The following is a 6274-nucleotide window of genomic DNA, read 5'->3' as shown; positions in this document are numbered from 1 at the left end:
GAAACACCCTTCATGTTAACATACGGCACTGAAGTTGTACTCCCAGTGGAGATAGGGGCCATTACCCATCGGATTCGGTACTACAACGAAGACGAAAATGACGGAAGGCTCCGAGCAAATTTAGACCTCTTGGCAGAAACCAAAGAAACTTCGCAAGAAAGGATCACCGCTTACCAGCAAAGGGTCTCGACACACTACAACACCAAAGTTCGGAAGAACGAGTTCAGGCAGGGCGACCTCGTCCTCAGAAGGGCGGAAGTGTCAGAACCAAGACATCAAGGGAAGCTAGATCCAAATTGGGAAGGGCCCTACAGAGTCTCGAGGGTAATACGACCAGGGTCCTATCACCTAGAGACTACGGGGGGAGGAAGGGTACCCTGATCGTGGAACTCTCAAATTTAAGACTCTTGTCGTTTGTAGTTCTTTCCGTCTGTAGTTTTTTACAATTATCACCCTTGTGCACCTTTAAGTTGTAATTCTTCATCTTAAATTCCGAAAGATTTCATTCATGGATAATACGAAAGCTGGTTTACGGCAATTGAGACATTCTCCAGGCTGATGACCTTTAACCCTGCTGAACGGCTGATTGAAGGTCCTCGCCACGGTCGAGGCACGAACAAGGCTGGGCTGACCTGGCCGAGTCCCCCCATCGGTTGGGAGTTCGGCCAAAGCCGAACAGACCTGACCGAAGGTCACCGTCGACCTGAGACCTGACTCAAGGCCGAAGGAACTTACCAAAGGCAATTGAAGGGTCGGCCTTCGTCCAAGTCCTAGATCCATTCGTCTGACAGATCCGTCGGCTGGAGCCGAGGGTGGACACTTGGTAAAAATTGCTTGGTGATTGTAGGGTCGACCTCCGTCTGACTATCGAAGGGTCGGCCTTCGTCCAAGTCCTAGATCCATTCGTCTGACAGACCCGTCGGCTGGAGCCGAAGGGGGACACGGTAAAAATTGCTTGGTGATTGCAGGGTCGACCTCCGTCTGACTATCGAAGGGTCGGCCTTCGGCCAAGACATAGATATATGCGTCTAAGAGACCCTTCGACTGGAGCCGAGGGTGGACACTTGGTAAAAATTGCTTGGTGATTGTAGGGTCGACCTCCGTCTGACTATCAAAGGGTCGTCCTTCGTCCAAGTCCTAGATCCATTCGTCTGACAGACCCGTCGACTGGAGCCGAAGGGGGACACGGTAAAAATTGCTTGGTGATTGCAGGGTCGACCTCCGTCTGACTATCGAAGGGTCGGCCTTCGGCCAAGACCTAGATACATGCGTCTAAGAGACCCTTCGACTGGAGCCGAGGGTGGACACTTGGTAAAAATTGCTTGGTGATTGTAGGGTCGACCTCCGTCTGACTATCGAAGGGTCGTACTTCGTCCAAGTCCTAGATCCATTCGTCTGACAGACCCGTCGGCTCGAGCCGAGGGTGAACACTTGGTAAAAAATGGTTGATGATTGTAGGGTCGGCCTTCGTCTGACTATCGAAAGGTCGGCCTTCGGCCAAGTCTCGGGGCCATGCGCCTAAGAAGGTCAACTAGGGTTTCGGCTCTTTGCACCTATGTACGAATTAAAGACAACATTACTAAGAGGGATAGAAGAGATGAAAAAGGATTTATGCATTCATAAAGCCCGAAGGCAAGGATTACAAAACAGGCCTGAAGGCCGTAGTTACATTAAAAGCCCGAAGGCTAATTACACAAGGCCTAAAGCCCGAACTACAAGAAGCCCGAAGGCTGATTACATAACAAAAGGGGGGCGGCAGTCTGAGCTGAGGCCCGAGGTGACCTCAAGGGGCATCGATCGGGTTTGCGGCCTCATCTTCGGCTAGGAGGGTCTCCTGATCCAAACCTCCATGGCCGGGAGTCGAGGGGACTTCTCGATGCAGTTGGACCTCGCCTTCCTCGCTGTAGCCTCCGCCATCGGCATCGGCAACCTCGGTGGCCGATGGGGCTGCCTCCACGTTGTCGTCCTCGAAGATGAGGCCGCTGTCCTCGAAGGAGACCTCGGGGTAGCGCTCGAGGACCCAATCTCGGACCTTGGTAGCGCCATTGTGTACCCCGGGGCGATGGCGTGCTTGATCTCCTCCCTGAAGTCCTCGGAGGACCGATACTCCTCGACCCCTCGGGCCTCGGCTTCCTGAATTTGGTCCTTCACCTGCGACTTCAGCTCCGAGAGCTTCCGATCGCACTCTCGGCGCTCGAAGGCTAGTTCTTTCTCCAAGTGCTCCACCTTCTCGAGGAGGAGGGAGCGCTCGTTGTCCAGGGAGACCTTCTCCCTCTCGGCGACCTCAAGGTCTCAGCACATAGCCTCGGCTCGAACCGCCAGCTGACCCATCTGATTCTGAGCCTGCACAAAACACCGAAGGTCAGAATGCAAAAAAAAAAAAGTAGAAGAAGGTAGGGGGACCAAAGCTTACCCCCGCCATGAAGATGCATGCGGACGTGATCATTGCCGCCGTCCCTTGCTTCTGGGCCTCGGTGGCATCTCGGGGAAGACTCCCCTTCATCACCAACTCTTGAGCGACCCGTCCGACGGCCAGCTTGTCGTCCTCCTTCACTGACCATTAGGGGACGAACCCACCTCGGCCCTCGTCGTCGCAACCCTCGGGCCTCGGGAGACAGCGGCAGGGGAGGGGTCTTGAGCAGGCCCGTCTTGGCCTGGAGCTGCGAGGGCCTGGACAGCCTCGGCACTCGGCCCTTCGACTCTGGGCCTCTTCTTCGGGGTCTCGGAGGACGGTCCCTTCTTCTCCTTCCGCTTCGGCCTCGGCTGTTGTTGGGCGTCACGTGCCTTGGCCTCCTTGATCTGTGCGTGCCTCGCCGCGGCGTCGGCCTTAGCCTCGGCTTTGGTGACTTGCACTGCAGGAAGAAGCAAGGAAATTAGCACAAAGAACCGACACTCGAAGGAAGCAGACGGGGGCTAGCCTAACTCACCCTGGCTAAGCCTGAACTTGAAGAGTATGGCGTCGGACTTGAGGCAGTCGGCCTTGACTAGAGAACAACCTTCTTGCCGCCTCGCCATTGCCAACGACTCCGTGTCTACCCCGAATAGGGCAGGGGCGGAGTTCACATCCCTAAGGTCCGGGATATCCCAGACCGTGCCGAAGGGCACCCCCTCGGTCGACTTCACAAAGAAAAACTTTTCCTTCCATCAGTGGATGGAAGTCGGGTAACCCTTCAGTAGTCGAAGGTCCTTTCGGGGGCAAAAATAGTACCAACCCGTAAGCCCCTTAAAGGCCTGAAGAAGAAAACAATTGATGAAGAGGGGAAGGGAGAGGGGCCTCTTGTGCCGTACGAAGAAGATGACGAAGCTTAACGCTTGTCGCCACCCGTTCGGCATTAGCTGGGTCGGGCATACCCCATAGTGCTGAAACACTTTGGTAAAGAAGGGGTAGAGAGGCAGCCGAAGACCGGCCTTGAAGGCCTCCTTGTACAAGCACAACTCCTCGGAGTTCCGATAGCTGGCTCGGTCGGATGGTCTGGGCAGACGGAGCTCGAAAGCGTTCGAAACACTGAAGGAGGCCCTCAGCTCCTCCAGTTCTGGTTCGTCCATCGTGGAGACGATGTTGAGAGCCTCCACTTCTAAGGGCTCCTGGGTCTGGGCTCAGGAATCGAGCACCCTCTCCCTGAACCCCTCGCCGTTAGAGCCACCCCTGGACCCCGACGGTGAGGCCGCAGACGATGAGTCACGGGAGGAGGGAGAGTCGGTGGAATCCGAGGGCATCCCTCGGACTTCCCCTGGACTCTTATGCCTACGTTTCGGCCTCGACCTCTCGCAGGACGATGGGTTGCAGCCCGACGAGGAAGACATCACTTACTTGTGGGTGTTGCTAAACTAAGGGAAGTAAGATGAAGGCGAAGGTTCAAAGGGACACCGAGGCCGAAGGTGAGCTCTCCGAAGGGAAAAGAAAAGTGCCCCACAAATGGCCCCCCACACTATATAGATGGGGGGGAAATGCGGTACGACTTCCCTAGCATTAATGGCACCGCCACATCAGGTTACGAAGCCTCGAGGTTTGCGCCCGAACGGACCTAACAGAAGGCCTCCCCCTCGGTTGGGAGTTCGGCTAAAGCCGAATGGACCTGACCGAGGGTACCCCTGTCGGTTGGGAGTTCGGCCAAAGCCGAATGGACCTGACCGAGGGTCCCCCTTTCGGTTAGGAGTTCGGCCAAAGCCGAACGGACCTGACCGAGGGTCCCCTTTCGGTTGGGAGTCCGGCCAAAGCCGAACGGACCTAACCGAGGGTCCCTCTGTCGGTTGGGAGTTTGGCCAAAGCCGAACGGACCTGATCGAGGGTCCCCCCTTAGGTTGGGTGTTTGGCCAAAGCCAAACGGACCTGACCGAGGGTCCCCCTTCTGTTGGGAGTTTGGCCAAAGCCGAACAGACCTGACCGAGGGTCCCCCTGTTGGTTGGGAGTTCGGCCAAAGCCGAACGGGTCTGACCGAGGGTCCCCCCTTCGGTTGGGAGTTCTGCCAAAGCCGAACGGACCTGACCGAAGGTCCCCCTATCGGTTGGGAGTTCGGCCAAAGCCGAATGGACCAGACCCAGGGTCCCCCCTTCGGTTGGGAGTTCGGCCAAGGCCGAACGGACCTGACCGAGGGTCCCCCTTTCGGTTGGGAGTTCAGCCAAAGCCAAACGGACCTGACCGAGGGTCCCCCTTTCGGTTGGGAGTTCGGCCAAAGCCGAACGGACCTGACCAAGGGTCCCCCTGTTGGTTGGGAGTTCGGCCAAAGCCAAACGGGTCTGACCGAGGGTCCCCCCTTCGGTTGGGAGTTCTGCCAAAGCCGAACGGACCTGACCGAAGGTCCCCCTGTCGGTTGGGAGTTCGGCCAAATCCGAACGGACCTGACCCAGGGTCCCCCTTTCGGTTGGGAGTTCGGCCAAAGCCGAACGGACCTGACCGAAGGTCCCCCTGTCGGTTGGGAGTTCTGCCAAAGCCGAACGGACCTGACCGAGGGTCCTCGCCTCGGCAGGGGGCTCGGTGTAAGGCCGATCCGAATCGACCGAAGGTCTTTCCCTCGATCGACCCCAAGCCTCGGTCGCTAGTAATGCCAAGGCCGAAGGAACAAGTCAACCAAAAAAGAGAAAAAAAAAAAAGAAAATAAAGAGAAGAAGAAGAAGATGTTGGTTACTCCCACAGGAAGAAGCTCCTAGTGGGAGTAAGGGGGCTCTTGATACAGCCAAATTGACCTCTCGGTGGGGGCAATGACACGTGTCACCTCTGAGACACGTGTCCTCCACCAGACGAAGGCTCCAAGAAATCACTCACGCTCAAACACGCTCAATCACTCAGGCACGCTCACAAAATCACGCTGGATCACATCGTCTGCATGAGGGGAATATTCCCCCACAAGGACGACGGTCGTAGGGGAGAAGGACGGGGGAAAAGACAAGAAGGAAACCCTAGTCCGAATAAGGATATAAGGAGGCCGAGAGGAAGGAAGAAGGTAAGCTCTGATACCCTCACCATTACTCCTTTATTGAACTGTGCGGCCGACCTTGACTTGAGCGTCGGAGGACTAACCCCGGACAAAGCTCCGGGCCTCCGTCGTCTGTGTTTGTGTAGGTTCGACTAGCGGGGTTTTTTGGCAGCAACAGGAGTGAAGGGAGGTTAATCCTTCTGAGGAAAAATTGTTTCATTGAAAATGACATCTTAACTGGAAAAATATTTATGAGTGGTAAAATTAAAGGGATGATATTCCTTTTAACTTTGAGGGTAGCCTACAAAAATACATCATATTGCATTTGGGCCAAATTAATCTCGATGTAAATGTTCATATGATGCATAACAAAGGCAACTGAAAACACAAAGATGATCATACGTGGGGGTGTTAGAGAAAACCCTGATGAGGAGTGAGACCAGTAAAAAGTGTCAAGAGACGGGTAATCAAGTATGTTTTTCCGTAAGAAGGCAGTCATCCCAAAAGATGTGGGGAGATTGGCTTGAAAATGAATAGCACATAGCACATTGAAGAGGTGTTTGCATTTAGCCACACCATTCTATTATGGTGTTGGTCATATTACGGTGATGAGGAAACACCATGCGTACGACAAAAAGATCGCATTGATCCCGACAAAAATTCCAAACCATTGTTGGTTTGTATGGTATTGACAAAGCAATTGAATTGATTTTTCACATGGGCAACAAATAATTTGAACAGCATTAAAATGTCAAATTTAAAATGCATATGGAAAGTTAACTGCACCGTGAAAAATCATCAACAATAGTCAAAAAATAATGAACACCGATCTAGTGGAGGCGTATGGTCCTCAAATCTCA

This window comes from Macadamia integrifolia, chromosome 13 (assembly GCF_013358625.1).
Source record: "Macadamia integrifolia cultivar HAES 741 chromosome 13, SCU_Mint_v3, whole genome shotgun sequence".
NCBI lineage: Eukaryota > Viridiplantae > Streptophyta > Magnoliopsida > Proteales > Proteaceae > Macadamia > Macadamia integrifolia.
The sequence above is the reverse complement of the archived record's forward strand: the minus strand, read 5'-3'. Positions refer to the sequence as shown.